The 22147-nt window shown below is 45.6% G+C and overlaps 1 long non-coding RNA gene across 1 annotated transcript; it reads right to left on the reverse strand.

The window, feature by feature from the left end:
* Positions 1-3562: 3562 nt before the first annotated feature.
* On the reverse strand, positions 3563-16604 carry Gm34630. The gene is made up of 3 exons (XR_386034.3): positions 16426-16604; positions 7837-7969; positions 3563-4692 (listed from the first exon to the last, which is right to left on the reverse strand). It is a non-coding gene; the product is annotated as a predicted gene, 34630 (long non-coding RNA).
* Between the last annotated feature and the right edge of the window lie 5543 nt (positions 16605-22147).

Here is a 22147-nt window from a genome sequence, read left to right on the forward strand (position 1 = left end):
ACAGGGACTTGAAAGGGTACACCTTGACATCTGAGGTGATAGGGAATTGCCTTAGTTGAATGCCATTCTTTCCTTAAGAATAGATGAAAGAGCAGGGAAAGATTGAACAACCACCTGCTTGATCATTCATCCACACATTCACCCATCCTTCCAACTACCACCTTTCCAACCATCCATCCATCCATCCATCCATCCATCCATCCATCCATCTACCCATACATTCACCCTCCTATCCACCCATTCACCCACCCACCCATCGATCCATCTACCCATCCACCCATCCATCCAACCACCTGCCCATCCATCCATCCATCCATCCATCCATCCATCCATCCATCCACCCACCCACCCATTCAGCCATCCATCCACCCTCCCAACCACCCACCCATCTGTCTATCCATCCACCCATTCATCCACTCCTTTCATCATCCCTTTATGCATGCATCTATCTCCTTTCCTATTCATCTGTCCACTGTTATTTACCCATCTATAAACTCATATAGTCCCAAAGTCTTTTAATACTCCATTACTTAAAAGTTCAATATCTCTTTAAAATAATCCAAAGTCTCATAACTGTGATTCCTATAAGATAAAAAAAACAAGTTAAATACTCTTATTCTAAGAGAGAAGCACCAGAGAACAGTTATAAGCAGACCAAAGGAAGACTGATATTCAACAGTGTAAAAAGCTCATTGTCCAAAATTCGGGACTCACTCATGATTCTCACTCCAAACGACTTAGGCGGTCCCATGTCCCCTCTCTTGCCATCCACATCCCACACTGCTGTCCCTGGTGGACAGCTCACTGAGGCTGCACTTTCACTAATTCTCTCCGGGCTTCTATCTGTGCTCCAACCCTGCCTGCCACAATGGACTAAGCTTCAGCTGTTCTGCATGCCTCTTCATGCAGCCCAAACCTGTACCACATGAGAGACTCTTGCACATGACCAAGTACAGCTGCCAGCTTAAAACATAGCCTTGATCCCCGCAGGTCACAGCTGTTGTGTCCTGACCCTGAGGAAATACTTCAGAAGATCTCACCTCACTGACACTTGTCTCTTATTAATCATGGCTGACTTTGTTTCAGTTCCAACTGACCAGCATCCATTTTCCCACTCAAGCAAAGGTTTCAGGCTCACAGACTCTTAATTAAACATATAATACATACTCTGTCTCGGTAGATTACCAGCTTTCCTCTAAAGCTTCACAAGCCAGACCTCCACTGTCTGCAGTGACCTCAATATTCCTGTTCTATGAGAAGCCACAGAAAGCCTAGCAAGCTCTGAGTACTCAATGTCTTTTCCAGCCTCAAGATTCAAATGCTTCATTGGCCTCCCCAAACCCAATTTGGCCAAGTTCACCAAACGACACCATACACTCAGTACCAATTTCTGTCCCAGTTTGCTTTTTATTGCTGTGGTAAACACCATGACCAACAGCAACCTGGGATAGAAAACTGCTTATTATATCTTAGGGCTCCCAGGTCATAATCTCAGAAGGAAGACAGGGCAGGGAAGTTTTCAAATGAGGTTCCTTCTTCACTAGTGTGTCAAATCGGCAACTTAAGCTAACTGTGATGTCTCCCAGCTAATGGTGCCTCTCTTTACTGTGTTTGAATGAGAAATATTCCCTATAGTTATATGTTTTTGAATACATTATTCACAGCTGGTGGCACTGTTTGGGAAGGTTATGGAACCTTTACAACCTTTAGATGGTAGAACTTTCCTGGAGGACGAATGTCACTGGGTGCAGGGGTATTTGGGGGGGGTTGGGAGGTGGGTGAGAGGGGCAGATGCAAGTTTTGAGAGTTTATGGCTTGGCCACACTTTCTTCTCTCTCTGTTTTCTGAAAACAGATGAAAAACATGTTCTGTCAGCTCTCTGCTCTGGCCACCAGCAAGGCTTGCCTTCTGCTCCATTATGGATTCTTGCAATAGACCTCATAAGCCAAAATAACCTATTGGTAAGTTGCTTTTGATCTAGGTATTGTGTCATAGCAACCAAGAGTAGCTAATACACTACCCATCCCTTCCTTTACCACTCACCCACCCATCATTCATCCATCCATCTCTTCACCTATCTGTCCAACCTTTGCCTGTCAATCTATCCTTCCATTTATCCATAAATCCATGTCTCTACATATGCACACATAATTCCCTCTGTAACATTATTTTTCTCTGTGTAAATTGATTGTTCTCTGTGACAATATAGAATTAGCAGCTACTCTTCTGGGAGATTGCTAAAAAGTTCAACTTTACCTCAAACAAAACTTGGTTTTGCTTTTAAATTCTGTAAGCATTACATTAAAAATGTTTAAATAGAAAAGTATCACAATCAGCTTAATTGTTGTCTGGGTCGAAATGTTTGACATTTGATCAGGCTGAACAGGTGGCAGGAATGGAGCCGACATCTGGAGCCATCTGTCTGAAGGTGGGGATCTTATCTGGGAGTCACATTTACTCAGAGCTTCTGAGCCAAATGCTCCAGACAAGCAGATCTCACCAGGGCTACTTAGAGAGCAGCTTGAGACCCATACGCCTGAGCACAGCTGACCTGAGTTTGTAAAGATAGGAGACTGAGTGTCACAGGAGGCAGCAACAGGAGTCTCCAAGGCTCCTTACATTCACCGCTTGCTTACCTAGGCCTCCGGACCCCTTGTTTTTGTCCTTATAACATGGAACTCCCTTTTGCTGGATGACTCTGCCGTTCTCTTGGCTAACTAAGCTGACTTTTCTCAAGTTCCAGTTGTAGCCATTTCCTTTGAGAAAACACCTCAGAGGCTGGGCTAGGTGGTGGTGTATGTGCTGCCATGGGCAGACCATCTCCTATCATCACTCACCACAGGTGAGTAACAATGTGTCGAGAGTCAATACTATGTGGTTGTATAGGCCTTGCTTGGAAATGAGGCACCATTTATGCTATAGTGAGTGTAAACAATGTACTATGAAGGTGGACAGCCTGTGCTACTGTGTATATCCACCCTGATACTTTACCTTATTGGGTGCCTTTTTCACTAGGTTGTCTAGTCCAGAAAGACAGAAACAGCCCACCCCTACATCCCAAGAAGCAAAAGAATGAGAGTGGGGAGGGGGAAGAGGCAGAAGGAAGATATGAATATGCACGTGACAGAGTCGTACCACAGAGCCCAGGCTGGCCTGCTTCCCTGTGTCACCACGTGACAGAGTCGTACCACAGAGCCCAGGCTGGCCTGCTTCCCTGTGTCACACTGCTCAGATTATAGGCCTGGGCTACCAAATTCAGCAAGGACCTTGCCTCTTTTACTTAAGACACTCCCGACCCTGGCATTATTGCTGTTGATTATAAAGCACTCACATTTTGTCATTTAAATATCAATTCTATCCTTGATAATACTGATAATGGTGAAATATGCCCTTCCTGTGTAGCTACATTCTTTCAAAGAGGTGTGTGTACAGCAAGAGTTAATTTTATGTTTCAGTTTTCATTTTTGTTTTTTGTTTTTTTTTTTGCTTACTGTTGCATTAACATGGAAAACGTTGCTGCTTTATTTCCTAATAAGTCAGCCAGGATATCTACTAGCAGGGCAAGGCATGCTTTTGCATGGACATGAAGAAAGTCTGATTTGAAGGACTCAGCCACCCAAGGATAAATAATAAAAAGGGAAATTTCCTTGAGATAGCCCCAAAACAAGGAGTCTCACTAGTTCCCTTCCAAGACACAGGCTGATAACTGACAACCTTTTGTCCTAATCTGCAAGGGTGCCTTCGAAATGAAGTCCGTAACTCCATGTCCTGTGTAGTAAAGGTGAATGGATACAATATAGCTAGGAACATTTCCAATACAGGCTCTGAAAGTGCTGCAGGGAAGGTCCTAGCCCCTGCCCACCCACCTCAGCAGAGCTGTCTGCAGAGGAGTGAGGGTGTTGTTCTGTTTCCTGGGGTTGAAGAAAGTCCAGCTACCTTTCACATCCACTCTCCTGAAGGTTCTACAGCACATATATTTAGAATAATTTTCCACTAGGTGCTTACAACTAACTAAATGATGAACCCAAGAAAGAAACTGCCCGGCTCCCACACAGTCCTAGGCAGGGCGCCAGGGTTCTGCTCTCTAGATAAGCAAAGACAAATGACATATGGAAGCAGGAGAGATAACATGTCCCTTCACAAGGACAGTGTAAGAATTCAGAACAGTCACGTCCTGCTTCCTGCCACAACCCAGGCATGGTGTTTTCACAAGTTAAATCAAAAGCAACAATCAAAACCAAGCAAGAAATAGCAACCGATCCAGCTGTTGTGTGGTGTGTATACACTCGAGCGAGAACGTCTGCTTAGGAAGCTGCAGAGCTCACAGGCCTGGCCAAGCCCATCTAGGAGCCCAGGGGATTATGAATTCAAGGTCAGTTTGGGCTACGTAGTGAAAACTTGTTTTTAAAAAATGTAAAATTAAAAAGAGATGCAGGCTGAGTTCACTTGGGTTTTGAAGGAGACAGGAAAACATAGTCAGCGGCTGGAAATTTGGTGCCGTGAATGTCCTGCAAGGCCCCAAAGAGCAGGTTTGTGAGCTCAGAGGAGACAGAAGTAGCAAATTCTTAGAGGATTTCATTCATGGTTGTTCATGTGCTTCACTGTAAACAGACACACACAACCAGAGCTGGAGTCCTTCCTGTTTAACTTGAGTCTTCGGGAGTCAATCACCAGACAATGAAAGATGTCCATCTGTTTAAAAACAAAAGGAACAAACAGTTTGGCTAAGAAACACAAGGAGAGCTACCCCCAGAGAAACTGCCCCATAGCACCATGCAAAAGCGGTGTGAGTAAATGTCCTTATTTTACAGTGTACCACAATTGAGGAGTGGTTTTGTCTACCTGAGGTCACACCTTGCCGTCTCCGAGAACTGCCTCTATGACCCAGCAGCTCCATGGTTCCATTACACCCATCATCTGGCTCACTCTTCTCCAAAAGGGTGCCTGCCCTAGTGTGCCTTTTCATTCTCTGGTTTTAACCAGAAGCAATGAACTCATCTTGAGCTGGAGACATCATGCGGGGTTGGAGACACACCTTCTTCTCCCAGGTGTATCTTAGAGGAGTGACAGGCACCACACTCATGTGGTGTGAGTGATGCCATTGGTTTCAAGCACCATGAACGCTGCCTTGTGAGAAGGGCTGACTGGCCTGTGGGGAGTGCTGATGGGATTCAGAGAAAACACCTTCCAGAAGAGCTTAGGTAATCTAATGTTCCTGACTGATGTGGACCACAATAACAATGACAGACTCAAGTCTAGAATTTCAAATAACAGTACATGACTCAACTTTTCCTTTTTTAGAATCACCACTACACAACCAACATTTTGAATCCTATGACTTCTGAAATGATCAACTAAGTAAGTCATTGTTTTGGTAAAAGCTTATGGTATCAGGGCCAGCAAGATGGCCCAGTAGGGAAAGGGTTTGGTCCCTGGAATGCACGTGGTGGAGAGGGGAAAGTTAACTCCAGTAATTTGTCCTGTGGCCTCTGCCCACATACCATGGTACATGCGTAAACAGGCATGTCTGTGCACACAGTCTCTCTCACACACACTAAATTATTTTTTTAAATGCCATCAAAGGAATTCTCCCCATATGTCAGCACTTTCTGCTTCTACTAAGACATGCATCCTTTAGTGGTTCTCATTTCATCCCACTGCTGAGGTCTTTGACCTTCCATGACAGACAGATATCACTAATCCATCTTAGCACAGTCTCTCCCTGAGCACAGACCAGCTTCCTCAAAACAACACTTCACCACTCTGCTGACTGTGTTAAGGTAAAGCTTGGTCCTTGTGCTCCCAGAAAAGTCCCTTCACCCTGTTTTCCAAGATTGGCTAAGTTAGATGCGTTCAACTCCCTGTGAAATATCCTTTACTGTCTCTCAAAACATGCCTCTCGATTGCTTATTATTAAACTAGATATTAATTTAACATGGTCTAAACAACATCAGTGTTTAACTCTCATATGTACAAGACAAGTTCCACAACATAGCTGACTTCCTGAGATATAAAAATCTGAGTTAGTTTGTAAATGATGGAGAATCAAAAGCACTATCAGTATTTTTCATCCCAGCAAAAAGTATTTGTTGAATTTTCAGGCTGCCTTTAGGCCACTGTTCTACTTATAATTTAACACATGGCTTCAAAAAACTCTTATTTAGGATTATTTTGTAAATTAACATAAAATGTGCAGTAATTGTATTAGTTAGGTAAGTTGTCTCTGCTAACGGATAAATTTCAGTACCCATGTGTAATGATCCCCATCCAACCAGGGCTTCGTGAAACTGGTACTCCCCCAGTGAAGTGTGACAGCCCCAAAAGGCTGTAACCATTATTGCTTCCCATCAGAGAAGGTTAGGGCGCCATCACCTTCAAGTCACTGAGAGGAGCTCATCCAGGCAGCACACAGATCAACCCAGATGGAGTGGAAGATCCTTGTTTCCTCCTCCATCCTGAACCTAGGCATCATTTGTTCCCTGTGATGTAAAAGGCCTCGTGGAAGCTCCACACTGGCTGCTTGGCAAGGCTTGTGAAGCAACCTCACCCCTTGCTCATCACATTCTTCTCTGTGGAGTCCCAGACAGCATCTAGACATGGAGGACATGATGTAGTAACTTTGGAATAGAGCTCATGTATGACCAAATGCCAAAAGATCCACCAAGCATGCCAGGATTCAAGCCAACTCTGGGCTATAATGGGTGCCATACCTCCTCTTCTTTTGAGAGAGAGAGAGAAAGCGAAGGGTTGACTTCCCCCACCTCCTCCCAACTATATGAGAAGCTGAATCCCCTGCATGCTGGTCCCAACATGCCACAGGGGCAGCTATCAGGTATCAGTAACTGCTTTGAGAAAAGAACATGAGGTGGGGTAAGCCCGCCAGTTCATTTTTAGGGAGGTTGGAAGGGTGGAACATGCTTTCCTTTTCTCCCTCATGTTTATGTGCACCTGCGTGCAGCCGTGCATGCACGTGTGTGCATATGTATGAGGTCAATGCTAAGTGTGTTCTCTGAATCTTATTTTTTGAGGCAGGATCTCTCACTAAACCTGGCACTCTCTGGTTTGGCTAGGCTGGTTGGCCAGGGAGCTCCAGGGACCCACATGCTCCTGACTCACCAGCACTGTGGCTGCAGACATGTGCAGCCACAGTCAGCTTTTCATATTGGCACTGAGATGTAAGGTCAGGTCCTCACGCTAGTGTGGGCTTTACTGATGGCATCCCCAATCTTCTCTTGGTTATCTGTAATATGTACACTGTGAAGGGCCAACACTTCTTACCCCACCGGCCTCCTAGCACTCAGAGAGGAAGTGCTGGTCACTTTTGGAGGAGTAACCTGAGGAAAGGGGGCTGGGAGAGCCACAACAAGTGGCCAGGACAGTGACTGAGTTATTAGCCTTGCCTCTTGTCTACCTGACCTTCCCGACATGCAGCTCTTTCTCTAGACTCAAGTGGCACGCTTGAAGGATTTAGATAAAGTCTTGCAATTTTACCTTTCTGTTCATTTCCAACTACAGCTTCATTTTTCACTGGGCTTAGGATTCAATACCAATAGTAAATTTAGGGTTTTGGTTTTCAATTGTTTAAACTTTTATCCCAGGTTTGATTGACTTGGCCTGTAGGTTTTAAACTCTAGTGTCAAGTGGGATGATCTCAGGCACAGAGCAACACATGAAGCTGTGCTTCCCTCACATCTCAGGTGTCTGACATGCCTACACAGGTCAGGTCAAGGGTCTATGCTCTATAAGACTCCATTAGCAGAAACCTGCCCACGGGCTTTTCTTCTTCACATTGCCAGGAGCAGCAGAAGACCAGACTCCCCTCTCCCCACACCCTACCTTCTCTTTCTCTGGTCAGTTGTGATGGGTCAGGATGGGCTGGAAGGAAGCAGTTGGCTGCAGCTCTCAGCCTCCCACATCTGCCACAGTCACAATGTGAGGATGAGTGGGACCCAGAGCAAAGTGTATTATCCTAACAGATAGAAGCATGCAGTTAAGTCGGCGCCCAGGATCTCATTCTGCTGAATTCTAATTTTAAAATCGGTATTGAATGTGTGCTTCCTTCTTTGTTCCAGGTAATGGCTGCATTAGCAAGGCATAGACACTCTGATATAAATTCATTTCTCTTGGGTGAAAATACCTTATTATTCTTAACTGTTTCTTTCAAACTCACTCAGTCATTAGCATACATAATCTTAGCAGAGTGAGCTAATCCTCTCAGTTCCACAGAGAGGGGTCTTTGCGGCTTTGTAAACCCCTCCTTGTACTACCCCCCACAACCCACAGCCCCTCATTTTAAATTAAATGAATGTTTGTACACATGTGTTATTAAAGTACTGTCAGGCTGGCTTCAGGTAGGAACATGGAAGCAATTGCTGACATCTAGAACGCTGAATCTCTTCAGTTTTCCAGTACAGTCTTATGGTAATATCTCCCAGCTGGTAAGGAACCCAGCTCCTGGTAGAGGAAAAAGAGAAAGCCAACCCTCTCCCAGCTGCATGTCATTATGTTATTCCCAATTCACAGGAAATGAACAATCATTTAGCCTTGACAGGTACATCCAGAAATGCACTATCTTCCTTTCAGCCTCCCAAAAAGTCAGGGTCTGCAGAAGGTTAGCTTTAGAGCACGCTTCCAACCCCTCCCCCACAAATTACGAGGCTATCTTGTGCAAGCTTTTGAAAGCATTCTAGAAAAAATGTTGCCAACAGGCTTAGAAACCTGGAAGGAAAAAAACCAAACCAAACCAAACCAAACCAAAACAAAACAAAAAAACCCAAACAACCCCAAGCAACCAAAATATGTTCTGCTTATGAAGATAGGAACTTAACGGCCCCTTGTGACTGGGAAAGGCCAGACTTATTTGGTAAAACACTGGGGTATAACTTAATAGTGGTTTTAGTGGCCTTTCTGACTTCACTCCAAATCAAAGCTGTGATCAGTGTGATCCTGTTTCAACCCTCTAGAAGCGATGCCATGCACGCTAGGGAGAGTCTATCTCTGTCCTCATAATTATTCCCTTTCTGCTGGTGATTTGTCCATTAGCTGAAAGTATTGCCATCTGCTAAAGATACTTTTCTACAGTAGGAATCTACTCAATACAAAACAATTCTCTTCTACTTGTTGTGTGGTTAAGCTGGGGGCACAGTTCCATGCCTTGCCACCACCCTAGCAGGCCTCCATGTGACATGACAACATAGCAACAGGACCTGGGAAGGCTGTGTGGCCTCCTGAGTGGCATGTCCTCCCTGGGCTGCCCGGAAGGACAGCTTGGCTCTGGCTCCCAGGGAGGCAAGGCTGTTTAGTCTATGGAGCTGGGGATTTTCAAACATTTACTTCAGCTTACCTCGCTTTGCCCCTCCCTCACTGTTGTCCATTTGTGAGTGTCATTCTTTATCATGGAACCCACATCAAACTCTACCCTTCTACTACCTTCTCCTATTCCAAAGATCAGAGTCATAGCTTAAAAATGGAGTACATGGGCTGGGTGTGGTGGTGCATGCCTTTAATCCCAGCACTCAGGAGGCAGAGGCAGGCAGATTTCTGAGTTCGAGGCCAGCCTGGTCTACAAAGTGAGTTCCAGGACAGCCAGAGCTATACAGAGAAACCCCGTCTCAAAAAACAAAAACAAAAACAAAAACAAAACAACAAAAGAATGGAGCACACATGCTTCTCACAGGGCTGTTTAGGAGTCCAGGCGAAAGGGGCACCTTTCAACACCTTTTCCAGGGGCTCTGTGATACATGCTGCCTCATAAGCCACATGAGTCACCTAGTCCAGTGGCCCCTCCTTGCTTCCATTCTCTCTTCCTGTTCCCATCCTCTTCATGGTCTCCCCTAGAAGTTTGTGAGAAACCTGCTTTTTTTTTTCCCCCAACCTGGGTAGATAAAGCAGTGTGCAGTGAGTGCTTGGTAGGCACCTTGGTGCAGAAACCTGGAATCTCCCAGCAGCTGGCTAGGCTGCACTGGGCAGTGTGACTCATGATGACAGCATGCATTCCTGGGCAGCATTTATAAGTAACCAATGGCTGAGCCGTTTGCAGGTGCCCCACACGAGTCTCCTCGTCCAAACTCACATTCCACACTGCACTGGCATCTTCTGAAGTCTACCTTCACAGGGTGAGCAGGAAGACCGCAGCACTTTTATTATAGTTGGCTTCCTTTGCTGAATTAGCATTTATATTTTCCCAGTAGAAATCCCCCAAATTGAAAATAGAGAGGTGTCAGCTAGCACCACTTTAGTTACGATTGTGTCAACATTTCCTATAAACCTTGTTTTTCTAGGGTTTATAACTAGACCATAACATTTTGCTCAGCTCTGAGACTTGGCATAGAGAGTAAACCTGGGAGCAACTTCTGCAGAATTTGAGGAGGGAAAAAAAAATAAGTTCAGCTGTTGTTAACACATGCTTGTGCCATAGCAATGAGCTTAAGATGCACTCTTTAATATATAGAGAGAAGTGAGCTCCTCAAGAGATTATCTCATTAATATGGGCTAATTGCTCTAAGTAATTTTTAGAGAAAATGTTAATGACTGGGATCTTTAACTCAAACCCACTGGTTGTATCTCCAGGTACCAGTTTGTACAGAGGAGTTAGATGTGCATAGTATGCAATTTGGCAAATTACACACATCTTAGGGCATCAAACCAATAACGCTTTAAAGGAATCTTCATAAGAAGCTAATGGGCTATTTCAAGACACATACTCGCTGAGAATGGGCACCTGTGATTCATCTTTTCTTTGCCTATAGCTCAGTTTTCTCTGATGGCCCTAAAGTAGTAATGTGATGCTTAGAGGAAGAGTCTCTTTATGTCCCTAGACATCTTTCTCCAAGGAGGGAGGGGCATATTCTCTGCATCCCAGCCGCTTGTGCTCCCCTCAGAGGTGGGATATTGAAGCCTCACCCACGTCCACACTTGTTGACATTTCGGGTGCTGCATTGCCTTACACTGAGCCATCATCTCTTGGATGATATCAGAGAAGGTGGCAGGAAAATCATAAAGCAAAATTAATTTCCTCTGGAATTTGAGTCTAGATTCCTCCTATATTCAAAGATCGAAAATGAAGTTCTGTCAACCCTTGGGCAGTCAATGACCTGTCTGGGGATGACAGTGACAGTAACCTTCCAGGGTAACTGACAGAACGGACCCAAGTCATTATTCACAGGAAAGCACTCTCAAGACTGTAACCTACCATGTAACCCAAAACCATCTGCATCAGCACATGGTATCCATGGTCACTTACCAGAACTGACAGTGAAGTAACCACATGGACACTTCACTGACTCACGGGGAAAGGCCCTGGGCCTCTCAGCATAGCAGCCATAACCACAGGACTCAACCTCAGCCTGTCCTCTGCAGTTTCTGAAACTTCCCCTTCTTTCTCCTTGCATCCTGCTTATTAACACTGACTGCAGATCCAAATGGAGATGACATGAGAGTTGGGCTGCTCCTTGCCATAGACTCTAACCCAGACCGGCTGAAAATGTCACTGTTGTTCCTTGATGTCACCTGCTTTTGACTACATTTATCTGGTAGCATGCCATCTTTGCTGGAGGTGAGAATATAGTGAAGTGGAAACTTAAGGGTTCTTTGGAGAATCAGTTGTGTTGGAGGGTGTTTTGCAGGGACAAACACATGAAGGAGTGTTTTCCTGAAGTGGACACAGGTGAAAGACTAAGGCAGACTCCTGAAGGAATGTTCCACTGAAGCAGGCACGGGAGAGAGGATGCTCTGCTAAAGCACGTTTGTGAAAGGATACGGGATGAAGGATTCTTTGCTAGCAACCCGCATGTATTGATCCGCCTTACATTGTGCAGTTGAGCTGATTGTTGGGACTCCACAGACTTAGGTTTATTGGATGCACACGCAGAGGCAAGGCACATGGAGGATATGGGATGTTTGGAAGGTAGAAATAGGACTCAGTGTTGTGACAGAAACAGAGCTTGGCTTGCTGGTACGGCTAACTCAATTCCCTGAGAGAGGCACAGCCAAAGAACTTCTCCTGGTGTCCCTTGTGGTCCCTCCTGTTGATTCAAGCCAAGGCTGAGGCCTGGCTGTCTGCTAGGTCCTGTCACTGCTGTTGCTGACCTGAGTCTATTGAACTGGACTGCTGGTGCATCTGAGAGGTGTTTGCGAGTGGATCGAGCTGCTGCTGCTGGCTAACATGTGAATTGAACTGCTGATTTCCAGACAACACATGCAGTCGTTGCTCCAAAGAACCTTTCTAAACAGGTCCACTTCCCCTGTATCTTTTCTTTTCCACTATCCCTGGTGGGTGATAGGTTATAAGGAAGGTTAAAGTATTTAAGAACCATCATTAAAAATAGGATTTAAAAAACTTAAAATTAGGGGCTGGGGAGATGGCTCAGTGGGTAAGAGCACCCGACTGCTCTTCCGAAGGTCAGGAGTTCAAATCCCAGCAACCACATGGTGGCTCATAACCATCCGTAATGAGATCTGACTCTCTCTTCTGGAGTGTCTGAGGACAGCTACAGTGTACTTACATTAAATAAATAAATAAATAAATAAATAAATATCTTTAAAAAAAAAAAAACTTAAAATTAGAATATAGTCCTGGTGACTCAAGGTTTCTTTCCAATTTTTGTTTGAGATGGGGTGTCCTATAGCCAAGGCTTGACTTGAATGCCGCTGCCTCTGAGTGTTGGAGTTACGGTGAGTACCATCATACATGCCTTCTTGTTCTTCATGGGGTCATTTCCCATTCTGCCTGAGAGCTTCTCAGACAGCCACCCACCTTGAACAGAAGTGACCTGTATCTGATATAGATGACTGCCTGGCAGGAACATCTGTGAAATACCATTATCATGCTCCATTCGAGCTGGCTTCAGGAGTGCGTGGCTTGTGCTGTCACCGTGTAGGGCCTGCACTGGCTTTAAGGTTCTGATCTTGCCATTTTGAACTATTAACTTGTAAACAATGGTTCTCATATTTTTCCTTTGCTGTGTCTGGCCTGACTTTTCCCTGGCTAGCTATAAAGACTCAGCCTGAAATGATTTGCTGGGTTTGCTAGAGCCTGGCTGACCAGGGGTGCTAAGGTGGGAAGTCCCTTGTCCTGAGTAGCAGAGGGATTTAGTAGGGTCCTCACTGCTAGTTCTGGTAACTGCCTGCCCTGGAGCCATGTGTTAGCAAGTCCCAGGTGGCAGCCTTAGTGTGATTTCTGCCTAAGGTTTACTAAAGAGGAGTTCTCTCAGCTGGTATGACTGGAGCTAGACTCCCTTCCTCTCTTCCAGAAGCCTAGACATTGAACATGAAGGGGCCTGGACACTGAACATGAAGGGGTCATTGGACTCCTCAAAGCACCCAAGCTCAGGAACTCAGGTTATTCCTCTGAACCCGCCTACCCTCTGAATCCCCTATTTTCTCAGAACAGGTGCCAGACACCCTGGGTGCACTGAGAATACATCAGTGAGCAAGACAGGGATGTCCCAGTCCCCAAGGGGAAGACAACAATGAATGCAGCAAAGCAAATAAATACATGTATGTGTTGTGTTAAGAAGGGGATCTGACTCAAGATCCCAGAGAGCTCAGGACCCATGGAATATCTCAGTAGAAGGTTGAGTATCAGACCTAGAGGGCTAGCTGGGGGGGGGGGGGTAGTGGGGGGAGCAGCCAAAGGCCTGTGTGGCTGGAAAAAGGTGATAGAAGAGAAAGCCAAGAAGAAGGAAATCTTGTGGGGTCTTTCGAGACTACCATTTAAGACTTGAGAGGCTTCTGCTAGGCAACATGGAGGCCTGGGGTTAGCTTGGAGAGGACTAGATCTGCTTCCCAGGATCTCTGTGAGCAAAAGCTACAGAGAGCAAGAGTGGAAGATAGGGGAGGGAGGCATTCGGAATATCATTCAAAAGCTCAGAAGCAACCTGTTAATTCCTGCTGAGGAGGTGACCTCTGACCTGCACTCCTTTCTTCCCAGCTGTTTCTCAGGCCCAGCAGAATCTGCAGCCAAAAGCAGCCAAGAAAGAACAGGTCTCCAAGCCCAGCAGACCGAGGCCTGCCCTAGAGATGCTTTCAGTTCCCTAGATGTTCACCTGGGGAGGTTTATGCCTGCAGCTAGAGACTGGGCTGGCTCTCCACTTCTAACCTTCCGTCCAGGCTTTTAATGATCCAGCCGCTTGCTCCACAGCTGCATCTGTGCTGTTTGGCTCACAGTGAGCTTATGTTCTAACTGGTCCCCAGAGCCATGAATTCAAGTTAGTAAAACACCTTTGCAGGCAGTAAAGGTGTATTCTCTGATGTCAGAGAGTTCACTTGGCAAGAAAGTAAATGAATGTTGCCCAAGGAGTGTTGAGAACTCGAGTGTGGGGCAGAACCCCAGGGTGAGGGGTACAACAGGCCCGGGAGTGCCTGGTGAACAGGGACAGGGTGGTCAGTACCAGACACCCTGTCCTCTCCAAGCTCCCCCATTCCCACCTATTCTATTTCCCCACTTTCTGGCAGAAACTTTCCATGTTGCTCAGGCTGGCCAAATTCATGATCCTCCTGCCTCTGCCTCTTAAGTTCTAGAACTACAAGCATGCATCACACCAATAATTTGGCTGCCCTTGCAAATGAAGCTACAACCTTACTTTTAAATCCCAAGTTGCTCAGGACCAATTAAGAGCATTGTGAATAAGCCGGGCGTGGTGGCCCATGCCTTTAATCCCAGCACTTGGGAGGCAGAGGCAGGCGGATTTCTGAGTTCGAGGCCAGCCTGGTCTACAGAGTGAGTTCCAGGACAGCCAGGGCTACACAGAAACCCTGTCTCGCAAAACCAAAAAAGAGCATTGTGAATATACTTTCCCAAATTGAGGCGACATCATTAGTGGGGTAATGTCTCCAGCGCCCTCCTTCCTCTCTGGGCAACACTCCTCTGAATACCCAAATCTTGCCAGGTGTTCCAGTGATTTGCCTGGATGCTTGCCGAAGCTCTCCCAGGATGTCAGGACCTGTAGTTACCTGCATTTTCCACTCTCTGCAGGGCACTCAAACCTGGGCCCAATGTCAGAAATCTCACTGGGCTCTGTGAGCTCAGGCAAGTGACTTAATCACTAAGAGGGGACAGTTTCTCATCTACCTCCTACTTCACAGAGTTTGATACATTCATATGGATAAGAAAATTCTATATCAACTGTTCAGGGCCTGCACCATCACCGGGCTGCTCCCAAAGCTGACCCAGCCGTATCTGTAATCGAAACCTTGACTTCCTCAGCAGTTCCCTCAGAAATTCTGAGAGCCAAGGGCAAATTAAATATTATAGACATTTTACAGACCTCCCAACCATATATTCAGGTTTTTATTGTTATTTATTTATTTATTGTTTTAGAACACAAGAAAGCCAGGTTCCTGGGTCATACTGCTCAATTTCATAACATTGAGAAGTGGTGGGTTATAGGTCATGGCAGCAATAAACAGGAAGTAATGAATTCCAGAGATTAGAATCAAGTAAGAAAAGGGAAGGGAAGGGCCTCTAGTTAAGGCCCGAATAAACAGTGCTGTAGAGTGAGTGCTCTGTGGAGCTCTGGCTGGATCACGGATAGGTGTATCTGAAAACATATTATTCGGGGACATGGGGAGGTGGCTCGATGAGGAAAGTGTTTGGCGTGTAAGCATGAGGACCCAAATTCAAATCCCCAAAGCCCCTGTAAAAGCAGACACAGTAGCACAGGTACCCAGAATCCCAGAGCTACAGGAAGATAGATACAGAATCCCCAGAAGCTAGCCGGCCATGTGGTATGCACAGCGGAAAGCAACAAAAGAGACCCTGTCTCGGATAAGAACTGACCTGACAACCATGCTTGTCCTCTGATCGCCACAAATGCACTGGCACACGCACAAGCATGGGCACACAGACTGTGTAGGGATAGATCTCTCTCTAGGTCCTAGGGAGAGCTTGCAGAGGAGGGAGTTTGGAGGGCTGACGCTCGCTCGTTTGCATCAGGAACCCTTTTACAGAACTCCCTCCCCAGGAAGCACTAAAGCTAAGCAGCAAAGAAAGCACCTCCTGGGGGATTCTGGGAGCCGCGCAAGTCCTGAAATACTCTAAGATGGCCAAGTCTTACAGGCAGGTCTTGAGGTTCTCATGCGCTCAGAATGCCAGGGTGTGAGAAGCAGAGTGGGCTGCTGCAGAGACTGTGGGGCCCTGGAGGTCCACAGGCAGGGCCCGCTCAGGCTCCCGCACAGATTGACAGCTCCCCCCCCCCCCCCCCGTTAACTAACTGCTCCTGCTTGTTCATCTGGGCAAAAGCACCCAGCGGTGAGTCAGACTGAGCTTGAAGCAGGACACTGTGTGCACTGTGTGCGAGAGCTTCCCAAGCATACAAGGCTAACACATCTCGACTTCTTAACTGAAGCCAAGTGCTGGGCAAGTCACTTTTGCATGAGTCATTTTCTGAAACTTTCCAGTGACTCCGAGCCAGGGACTAATCATACCTTGATGCATCTGGGCAGCCTGAATCCAGCCAGGATAGACGCAAGAGCCTGATACTCTGGAACCCTCGCCTACTCAAATCCCGCTTCTTGTCTTCTGCTTGTTGAAGTGCTGGGGATTGAGGCCCTGTGCTTTGCACAAGCCAGGCAAGAGCTTTCCCCCAGAGCCACATCCCCCAGCCCCTTGCTCTTATTTCTTCAAAGTACATTCTTTTGATTACAAGTGCCCAAGAATGATAATACTTTCCAAGCAGTCACAGAGCCTTAAAAGGATGTTTTAAATCAGGAATTTAGCAGGGATTCTTGTCTTCGGTGTTTAATAATGGGTGCTGGTTCCACAGATAGGGGAATTTCCCTTAGCTAAACTTGAGTTTATTACAAGATAAGGTGTTCATAGCTCGATATCTATCCTCAGTAACACAGCAGAAGTGCCTCTTGTTCTCTTCATTGTATAGAAGAGGAGAGCAGAGCATTGATATAAGTAATATGCCTGAAGTCACACAACTGAATGAGCTGGGAGTCAGCTCTTGTTACAACCATGACTTTGTCTCCTTAATTAAAAAGAAAAAGAAAAGAAAAAAAAAAAAAGAGGGAACTGTACTCCTTCAGCCCCTCTAAATAGTCCAGGCTTCAGGGAGGCCTCAAAGCGTGTGTTATATGTGCGCATCAAAACTATGGACCGTACCCAGATGCTATCTGCTCTTCTCTTGCAAGACCATGAAGAGAAAGTTGAACAGCTATGACTTTCATCCCAAGAGCAAAACCCCGAACCATTATATTCACAGATCCTTTGCTGGAAATAGCTCCTTTGGAGGAGGATATTCTTTAATCTTTAATTTTGTATTATTATATTAATAAAAAAACCTTCCTTGACAGCAATTTTGATCTTGGGGTGCCATTTACTAAAGGTCTGTTCGAGTACCCAGAGTCAGAATTGTAGCTTCCGGTGGAGAGTGATAGCTCTGCTTTCCCTCCTGAACTAGTGCTAACCTTTGAGCGTCCACCCAGGGACCATCTAGTCATTCATGTGAGGACGGACTGCACACTTACAGAAAGGAAGGTCACTTTATTAAGAGGTATTGCGTTTAATGCAGATAGTTGGGTGATTCTAGTCATTCCATTTAAGAAAAGGAAGGTCCTTACCTTGTCCCACAGCTGGCACATCATGCTGATTAAGCTTTAGATGGTATGTGCGTTGGACAGGTGAAGGAGACTGAGTGTGTTTCAGCATCTTCTGGGGGCTGGATCCCTCTGAAGCCAGTGAGAGTCCTGTCTGTCACGTTGCAGTCACACCATTTGAGTTAATGGCATCGTTTCTCTTGGCCTTTAGCGTGCACCACCTAAATCTCTGCAGAATTCTAAAACCTATAGTTCTCTAGGGTCTTTAGAGTAAGAGGCTTGTGAAATTAATTCCTCACCTTCATATTTAGTTTTTCTAAGACCCCAGTAGCAAAGAAGGTTACCCTAATACTCACCTGCACATCACAGAGTTCTCAGACTCCATAGATCCTCAAGTACAGTATCCAATAAGGTCATGATAGGGGAGGGGTCCCCTTCTGAGGAGATCCTACTTGACTGTGAAAAATAAGTTTTCAGGGCAAAGGCAAGTCAGGACTGGGAGAAGCGGGAAAGCAGAGGTCCTCTAGGAGAGGCAGCAGGAAACTAGGCTTCATTTCTTCTTCCTAGGCACCTGGGCCGCAGCACTTTCTTTAACCCCTATCAGGCCTGTCAGAAAGAGGCATCCAGATCCCTTCTCATGGGCCAGTAGCCCTATAAGTGTTTGGGCTTTAGGTTGTGATCACCCACTCCTCACTGCAGGAGACTGGGGGCTGGGATTTTTATCTGTGCGTGGGAACTAAAAGTCTAGGTGTCTGCTTCTTGGGCCATTGTGGCAACAGTGCAAGCTGCCCACTCTTATTTGAGTTCACTCTTTGCTTCCGGCACGTGGGAGTTTCCATTCCTTCCTTCTGCATTCAGCTTTGTATTCAAAGAGCAGTCACAACTACAGGCCTTTTGCCCATTTCCTTTGTCTAAGTGTTTTTCTTTCTGTGATGGTAGCAATAGGTCAGTGAGTTTCCAGATGCCAAACCCACACTCTCCCCGCCCTGGTGGCTGACTTTGACTCAGGCCTTCTCTCACTCCTCGCATGTAATGCTGAGCTCACCCACGGGCTTTGCTTGTGCACCTTTGTCAGACAAGTCATGAGTCTTTTATTCCCTGTCGGTGGCTTTTGGTGACTTACTGACTAACCCCTGGAGACAAACCTCAGAAAACCAAATGAGGAAGGGACTTCATCCCTTGGAGCCTCTTCATTTCCCTCTCCTCAGGCAGCATGGGTATAAATGAGATATCTCACAGTCAATCAAGGCTTTGAAGATCACAAATTCCTTTGGGAATATTATGAACTATGTATTCTATCTTGATGACAAATGGACACAGAGCATTCTGCATGAGCCTGATGAAGCTACTCGCTCCAGGGTCCCATGCTAAAAACTTGAGTTTGGAAGTTAACAGTTCTTTGGTGAATTTAGAGCCCTTTCCTTCTTCGTTTGCTTTATCCAAATGAAACTTACAATGTGATTGGTGTAATAATCTCAATTTTTGCTCCTTTGAAGCATAACAATGGTTGAGAGTAAATGAATAGTGGTGGTTTCATATAAAACTGCTGTTTCATCCCTCATGTAGACCATCTGAATAATGCACAATCATACTTTCCTCACATCTTTCTTCATGTCTTATTTTCTGACTCATCCACATCACAGACAGGGCAAAGGAATCTTTACAAAATGAGATGGAGCCAGTGTGGCATGGTGGGAAGAAAGCTGGGTTTCGTCCTGATTCTGTCGGGGAATCTGGCTTCACCCTGGCCAGCTAGCAACTCTGGGAGATCTCCAGGGTTCTTTGTCCTTATCTGTGTAAAATAAGGAAGCTGGACTAGATCAAAGGCAAGCTGGCAATATGAAGCCTGGCGAGCCGAATGCAGCTTTCAGCTAGATTCTGCACAGAAAGCTGTATTGGTGAAGAGCTCACTTGTTCATCTTTTGCATTATCTACAGGGGCTTGTGGATCAAGAGGTCACATTGAAATGACTGAAAGAAACCATAGAGCTAGCAACAACATTTACTCTTGACCCCATACTGCAGTTTCCCAGGTTGCTTTGGCCTTGCGGACCAGAGCATCACAGGACTTTCTTCTGCTTTTCTGCAATCCCCAGAGATAAAGGGGATTCGGCCCAACTCACTGTAGGGGCTCATGTGGATCAGTAGTGAATTTATTTATTTATATTTCTCTCTGAGTCGACTGTGGAGACTCACATGGAATGGAAGTTATTAGGGGGAAATTGCTTAGCCTGGTTCGTGGGATGTGGAACTAAGGTCAATGGGGAGCAGCCCAGGATATATTATTTTCTCTGTGTTTAAGTCTCTCCATTCATGGAATCTAAGCTCAATGCTAGTGAAAAGTCAAGGGAGACTTATTTATTTATTTATTTATTTATTTATATTTCTCTCACATACTTAATCCCTCCCAGTCCCTCTCCATCCGTCCCTTTTCCCCTAGGTCAACTCCTCTTCTGTTTTCCTTCCAAAAACAAAACAAAACAAAACAAAAAAAACAAAAACAAAATACAAACAAGCAAACAAACAAACAAATTGGAGGACTCCCAGGGGTCGCAACTGTACATGGCACAAAAAGTTACAGTGAAACTAGGCACAAAGCCTCTGATCATTTCTGCACAAGGCAACCCAGTGGGAGGAAAGGGGTCTCAGGTGAAAAAGTGAGACACCCTCAACACTCCCACTGTTGGGAGACAATGAAAACAACTTCTCCTCTCCTCCCCTCCCCTCCCCCTCCCCCCCTCCCCCCTCCCCCCTCCCCCCTCCCCCTCCCCCTCCTCCTTCTCCTTCTTTTTCTTCTTCTAGATAGGGTTTCTCTGTATTGCCCTGGCTGTACTAGAATTCACTTAGTAAACTAGACTGGCCTTGAACTCAGGGATAAGATGGCCTCTGCCTCCTAAGTGTTGGAATACAGGAATACACTCCAGGGAAACGTCTTTTTGTTTGTTTATTTGTTTGATTTTTGAGACAGGATTTCTCTGTATAGCCCTGGCTATCCTGGAACTCACTCTGTAGACCAGGCTGGTCCGAACTCAGAAACCCGCCTGCCTCTCCAAGGAAACTTCTTTTTTTTTAAATTTTTTTTCTTTTTTAATATTTTTATTAGGTATTTTCCTCATTTACATTTCCAATGCTATCCCAAAAGTCCCCCATACCTTCCCCCGACTCCACTACCCACCCACTCCCACTTTTTGGCCCTGGCATTCCCCTGTACTGGGGCATATAAAGTTTGCATGACCAATGGGCCTCTCTTTCCAATGATGGCCGACTAGGCCATCTTCTGATACATATGCAGCTAGAGACAAGAGCTCCGGAGTACTGGTTAGTTCATATTGTTGTTCCACCTATAGGGTTGCAGTTCCCTTAAGCTCCTTGGGTACTTTCTCTAGCTCCTCCAATGGGGGTCCTGTGATCCATCCAATAGCTGACTGTGAGCATTCACTTCTGTGTTTGCTAGGCCCCGGCATAGTCTCACAAGAGACAGCTATATCAGGGTCCTTTCAGCAAAATCTTGCTAGTGTATGCAATGGTGTCAGCGTTTGGAGGCTGATTATGGGATGGATCCCCGGATATGGCAGTCTCTAGATGGTCCATCCTTTCGTCTCAGCTCCAAACTTTGACTCTGTAACTCCTTCCATGGGTGTTTTGTTCCCAATTCTAAGAAGGGGCAAAGTGTCCACACTTTGGTCTTCGTTCTTCTTGAGTTTCATGTGTTTCTCAAATTGTATCTTATATCTTGGGTATTCTAAGTTTCTGGGCTAATATCCACTTATCAGTGAGAACATATCATTTGAGTTCTTTTGTGATTGGGTTACCTCACTCAGGATGATGCCTTCCAGATCCAACCATTTGCCTAGGAATTTCATAAATTCATTCTTTTTAATAGCTAAGTAGTACTCCATTGTGTAAATGTACCACATTTTTTGTATCCATTCCTCTGTTGAGGGGCATCTGGGTTCTTTCCAGCTTCTGACTATTATAAATAAGGCTGCTATGAACATAGTGGAGCTTGTGTCCTTCTTACCATTGGGGCATCTTCTGGATATATGCCCAGGAGAGGTATTGCTGGATCCTCCGGTAATACTATGTCCAATTTTCTGAGGAACCGCCAGACTGATTTCCAGAGTGGTTGTACAAGCTTGCAATCCCACCAACAATGGAGGAGTGTTCCTCTTTTTCCACATCCTCACCAGCATCTGCTGTCACCTGAATTTTTGATCTTAGTCATTCTGACTGGTGTGAGGTGGAATCTCAGGGTTGTTTTGATTTGCATTTCCCTGATGATTAAGGATGCTGAACATATTTTCAGGTGCTTCTCAGCCATTCAGTATTCCTCAGCTGAGAATTCTTTGTTTAGCTCTGTGCCCCATTTTTAATGGGGTTATTTGATTTTCTGGAGTCCACCTTCTTGAGTTCTTTATATATATTGGATATTAGTCCCCTATCCGATTTGGGATAGGTAAAGATCCTTTCCCAATCTGTTCGTGGCTTTTTTGTTTTATTGACAGTGTCTTTTGCCTTACAGAAGCTTTGCAGTTTCATGAGGTCCCATTTGTCAATTCTCGATCTTACAGCACAAGCCATTGCTGTTCTATTCAGGAATTTTTTTC

This window comes from Mus musculus, chromosome 18, assembly GCF_000001635.26.
Source record: "Mus musculus strain C57BL/6J chromosome 18, GRCm38.p6 C57BL/6J".
In the NCBI taxonomy this organism is placed as follows: domain Eukaryota; kingdom Metazoa; phylum Chordata; class Mammalia; order Rodentia; family Muridae; genus Mus; species Mus musculus.